Genomic DNA, 5,864 nt, shown 5'->3' with positions numbered 1-5,864 from the left:
AAGGATGGAGGAAGTACTCATTGTGCAGAAAAATGGTCCCTGTCAGTGTTTTACCATCATACAGAATGTTTTAAATTAAAAGTACATTAATGTGTTTTGTATTCGTGTTGATATTAACTTTTTTATACACTGTCCTGTTGTTTAATCTACAGCAATGCATCTTTTAGTTTCATACTTGATTAAATGTACTACAAATTTTCTGTATGTTCTCCAAAATGGAAAGAAGGGTGCAGTGGTGTGAGTGGATAAATGTTAATAGGTTTTTCTCTTAATACATTTTTAGTTAAGCATATATTTTAGTTTGTGAAGGATGTAAGGGAAAAAAAAGGTAAGTATGTGGCATATGATTTATTTCCTGTAATACATTGTCCACTTTATCCAGTATGTCAAATTTGTTTCCACCAAGCAGTCTGGACCAAGGCTTACACAACATGCTTTTTTCTCCTCTATGGATGTGTGATTCTGTATGACCTGGGATACACTGTTCAAGGCTCAGTGAACGTAATGTTACTTTAAGTTTTTAGAATATCTCTGTCATTGCACACGTGCTGTGCCAAAAGCTTTTTTTAAGATCATATTTGTGTTGTAATAAAGCTGTATATTCCATGAGGACAACTGAAGCTCACTCATCTAAGGGAAGACTGATCAGAAGTACACGAGTATAAACATAACAAGGGCCTATACGCAATATTACATCTAACTTAACATGAAGGGCAAAGAAAACCTGAAAGTAGTCACCTCATATGAACAATGATGCAAGAATACAAAAGCACAACAGTGCTGAGCTTGAATTGTTAAAAGAAATGTAATCACAGTTGGGATTATAAGAATAAACTAGTCATAAAGAAAACACGTGGGTGAATTGCAACATGCACAGCAGAATTTCTGGTGCTTTTTATTTAATAAATACATTTCTCTGTTCAGAAATAATTAATCTACCTTTCCAAATGCTTTTTGTACATAAGCCAAAGCAGACATTTTTTATAGCATGAAAAACTTTTCATCCCTGAGGCCCTAAATGAGAGGACTCAGACATCTTGGAACAAGACTAAACATTATGTAGTTAAAATACCTGACAGTATTAAACAAATTGACATTAATCTGAGGTAGAGCAGCTTCTATGAATGGACACCAGCTGGATGAGACAGAGCAGCAGCTGGAAAGCATGAAGAATTACTGTTCTGAGTCCTTTCCATGTTGACTTTTATTCTCTCCTGATGCAGTTTTAGCTACTTTCAGTATTTTAACATAGGAGAATACAATAGTAATACACATAATCAAGAAGTAAAACTGATTTAGAGCTGACCTAAGATGTTTCTGCCACCTGTGCACAAGAAATATCTGAACAGAACATACACTGTGTTGTTCATAAAAGCTAAGAGAGACTGATGCAAAGAAAGTAGAGAGGACAACAATACAGGGTACAGAGCTGAGGCCATGAATTATTAGAATGCAGTTCACAGTGCTGTGACGGGAGCACAACTCTCCATGACGCAGGGGCATGCATATGGCCACATAGCGCTCCAGGGTCATTGCTGTCAGAGTAACTGGTGTGATCAAAAGATGCAGAATTAACAGAAAAGAGATGATGATGCATAACCAAACATGCATGGGAATTTGAAAATAGTTTAAGATGAGGATGACATCAGTCACGAGTAATACAAAGCTATCAGACAGTAGTGTAACTGCAAACAAGATGTAGCGTGTAGTTGTGTAGAAACACTCCTTTTGAAAAAAGGTTAAGATGAGCAAAAAGTTGATGCAAAGAAAAATCATCACCAGGAGCTGCACAATAATGACCCGTAACCGATCTGCCACTGTAAAGACTCACCACCAATCAATGAGTTGTTATCTCCCATTTATATATTTTTTTTAAACAAAGCCTTTGAGGAACTGCCAAAATTCCATTAAAGTGTTGTTATTAAATATATGTCATTCAAAATGGACTTCTCTGAGGTGTAAAGATGAATATTACCCATCAAAATCCTCCATGCTGTTCAAATCCTATACTCTGTCTTCTGTGGAGCTTACTGCAGCCCTCTGAGAGAGAGCTGTTCACAGTGACTTTAAAGACAAGAACATCCCAAAATAACGCCAAGTGAAATTGTGGTCACCAGTTTCATCATCGTCACTTGCTGTTAGTCCTCCTCATTAGCTATCCATAGTTGACGGCACTGTCAAATCCTTTAACCAGCTAATTGAACAACATGACTGCTTGATGCTCTTCTGTTTGGTGCCAGACGGTGTATCCTACTCCAGTGGATCTCTGACAAACCTCCTAATCTCTCACAGTGGTAACAGGGTATAATTAAGCAATATCACACTTGAGCTCGTGATGTTGTGCTGTGATATCTTCGGCACTGCCTGCGGCCTCGTGCCTACGACGAATCACAGCCGTGGCGATATCACAGTACAACATCACGGCCTTGAGTGTGATATTGCTTTTATACAACAGTTCAACAGTTAAATAAGCAAGGCTGATTAAGAAATGTTGAAAAATGAGAACAAAATAGATCATTTAAGCATTTTATTTGTCTTCCGCCAACAAAAATAGTTCTCTCAGGACTCCGCTGTCACCGTTGCTATGTAATGCAGACATGGTGCGCCAGGCACTTATCTTTACACACATTTATCTGCACGTTTCCAATAATTGTGCAGCCGGTGAAATAAGTCTGTGGTGACTGCATGGTGGACTGTCGCTTCACAGGCACAGCCGACTCTGCCTTCTGATCTGACAGTATGTTGCTTTTCTCCAAGTCATTGAGCTCCGCTGATGAAACACTGACAAACGTGGATGTGTGCTCAGATGGATTCAGCTTCTCCTCTCCCTCATCTTCCTCTGATGACCATTCATAGTTCAATTCAAAACTTATTTTAGGAAATAAATCCGTATTTTTGGCTGTTTGACAGTGGATGAATTAATTAGCCTACAACGCTCCTTCTGACCTAACTGACACTAACCGTCAGTTTTGATTTGATTGTTGATTGCAATCAGCTGTGAGGCGGAGTGATACATACACAGTGAAATAACCGTGATGTTGTACTCCAGTATCATCACAGTTTTACTGTCTCTCGACCAATCAGATTGCAGGGCCAGAACTAAATGTTGTATAATGGAACTTATTCCTCTGGAAGCAATGACCTACTGGCTTAAGGACATACCTCTGTTGTTTTATAAAACTTGGAACCCCTTTTGAATTATATCGGTATGGAGAGTACACAGACTCTACAGAAGGGCCTCTGTGGACTTATCTGGTCAGTCATTCCTGGAAAGAACCATACTTGAGTTTTGGTATAAACCAAACACCATATGGTAACACTGTAATGCCTGGATATTTGCTTATGTTTTCCTTCAACTGTCAATTTGAGCTTTCAATGCTGTTGTATGGAGTGGGGTTTTTTTTGTTTTGTTTGTTTGTTTTCCCTTATGTTGTTACATATTTCTGTACTTCATATAAATCTTCTTTGAATTTATTTTTACTTATTAGTTTGTTTTTTCACCGTGTGGGGTTTTTTGTTCACCATGTTCTGTGTAGTATGAGGCACTTTTATGTTTTTGTAAAATGCTTTTCTTGTATAAACTGAAAAAGTAATAAAGGTATCTTTTAAAAAAAAATAAGAAAAAAAAACATGGATGGATGGATAACCTGGCCCCCATTTAAAAAAAAAATTGGACACCCCTGTCTTTTACATGGTATGTGTCTCAAACAGTGAGCCATCGCCCTGGGTTTGGGTGTTCTAACACACATAATAACCTGCTGCTGTGCGTTGCTCTTCATAAGTACAGTAAATGTCATGCAGCAAACATTAAGCCCTCTTCCATCTTTCTTGAGTAGTTGAGCTGTTATGCCACCTGAATGTATCAGTACAGGATATAGTAAAATATATTTTGCATTTTGTTTCGCCATACTGGCAGCGTGGCTCAAGGAATGGCAGTGTTGGTTTGTTGGTAGGTGTGTTGGTCAGTCGGTTCACCACTTTGTCCACACTGAAATACCTCAGAGTTTATTGGTTGGATTTGCTCAGACGTAGAGACAATATCTTCTAATGAGTTTGGTGTCCCCTGACTTTTCGCTAGCTCCACAAGCAGATTGTGTCACAGTGTTGCGTTCCTGGTCACTGCTCTTTTCAGCATGAACAATCATTCAGCCTTTGGTCAGTAATTTTCCTCTCACACTGCCACTCCACAACTCCTACCTGCTAATCAATCACCTGTCTATGCCTTTCATGCTCCTGTCTGTCCGGCATGCCCACCTCATCAAGCCAACTCAGTTCACCCGTTCGTCATTACTCCCAGCCAGCACATATGCCTCTCAGTCACTTGTTGCCAGATGGTTCTTCGCCACTCATGCAAGATTTTCCGGTAGCACTTTATAATACAGCCCGTGTCTTACGGCGTAACTCCCCGTGTCTTACGACGTAACTCCCCGTGTCTTATGGCATAACTTCCCGTGTCTTACGGCATAACTTCCCGTGTCTTACGGCGTAACTCCCCGTGTCTTACGGCATAACTTCATGCGTCTTACCTTGCACTTACTGGGACTTCCCGGGTGACTCTCTGACATCTACCATGACATTTTGGGGGAGCCTATATGGTTTAGTTTCACTTATGACTTACAGTGTAACTCGCTATGTCTTACAGTAAAACGTCTTACAGTCCAACTCCTGATGTCTTACCATGTAGGCCTACTTATTAAAACTTATAACTATAAAATCAGATATGATTTACAGTTTTAAAATACACTAAAATCATACTGCAATATGTAACCTGTTTAATCACACAATGACAACTTCAGAGTTATAAAATATCTTTATTCTTTACCACGCAGACACCTGGTACTTACATGCTAAGTGCCCAAGACTTCCCCTGTAAGTACCAGGGACCGGGCTGTATTGTAAAGTGCACACTGTTCACCCTTCCTTACCATGCAGGTACCTAGTACTTACACTCTAAGCACCCGAGACTTCTGCTGTACCTACCAGGGACTTTCCCTGTAATTACCAGAGACCTACACTGTACTTATCAGGGACCGGGCTGTATTGTAAAGTGCACACTGTTCGCCCTTCCTTACCATGCAGGTACCTGGTACTTACACTCTAAGCACCCGAGACTGTTTATTTACCAGTATGCACTTTGCCTGGTACCAGGTACCTGCATGGTAAGGAAGGGTGAACAGTGTGCACTTTACAATACAGCCCGGTCCCTGATAAGTACAGTGTAGGTCTCTGGTAATTACAGGGAAAGTCCCTGGTAGGTACAGCAGAAGTCTCGGGTGCTTAGAGTGTAAGTACCAGGTACCTGCATGGTAAGGAAGGGTGAACAGTGTGCAATTTAGAATACAGCCCGCTCCCTGATAAGTACATTGTAGGTCGATGGTAATTACAGGAAAGTCCCTGGTAGGTACAGCAGAAGTCTCGGTGCTTAGAGTGTAAGTACTAGGTACCTGCATGGTAAGGAAGGGTGAACAGTGTGCACTTTACAATACAGCCCGGTACCTGGTACTTACAGGCTAAGAAGTGGGCACTTAGCATGTAAGTACCAGGTGTCTGCGTGGTAAAGAATAAAGATATTTTATAACTCTGAAGTTGTCATTGTGTGATTAAACAGGTTACATATTGCAGTATTTTAAAACTGTAAATCATATCTGATTTTATAGTTATAAGTTTTAATAAGTAGGCCTACATGGTAAGACAAAAGGAGTTGGACTGTAAGACGTTTTACTGTAAGACATAGCGAGTTACACTGTAAGTCATAAGTGAAACTAAACCATATAGGCTCCCCCAAAATGTCATGGTAGATGTCAGAGAGTCACCCGGGAAGTCCCAGTAAGTGCAAGGTAAGACGCATGAAGTTCCATTATAAG

The 5,864-nt window shown here is 40.1% G+C and overlaps 1 pseudogene; it reads right to left on the bottom strand.

Moving 5' to 3' along the window:
• Positions 1–630: 630 nt before the first annotated feature.
• On the bottom strand, positions 631–1,859 carry LOC125889043 (odorant receptor 131-2-like; annotated as a pseudogene).
• Between the last annotated feature and the right edge of the window lie 4,005 nt (positions 1,860–5,864).

The sequence above is a fragment of the Epinephelus fuscoguttatus genome, linkage group LG5 (assembly GCF_011397635.1).
Source record: "Epinephelus fuscoguttatus linkage group LG5, E.fuscoguttatus.final_Chr_v1".
Classification (NCBI taxonomy): Eukaryota; Metazoa; Chordata; class Actinopteri; order Perciformes; family Serranidae; genus Epinephelus; species Epinephelus fuscoguttatus.
This window is presented reverse-complemented; position numbering and strand designations above follow the sequence as displayed.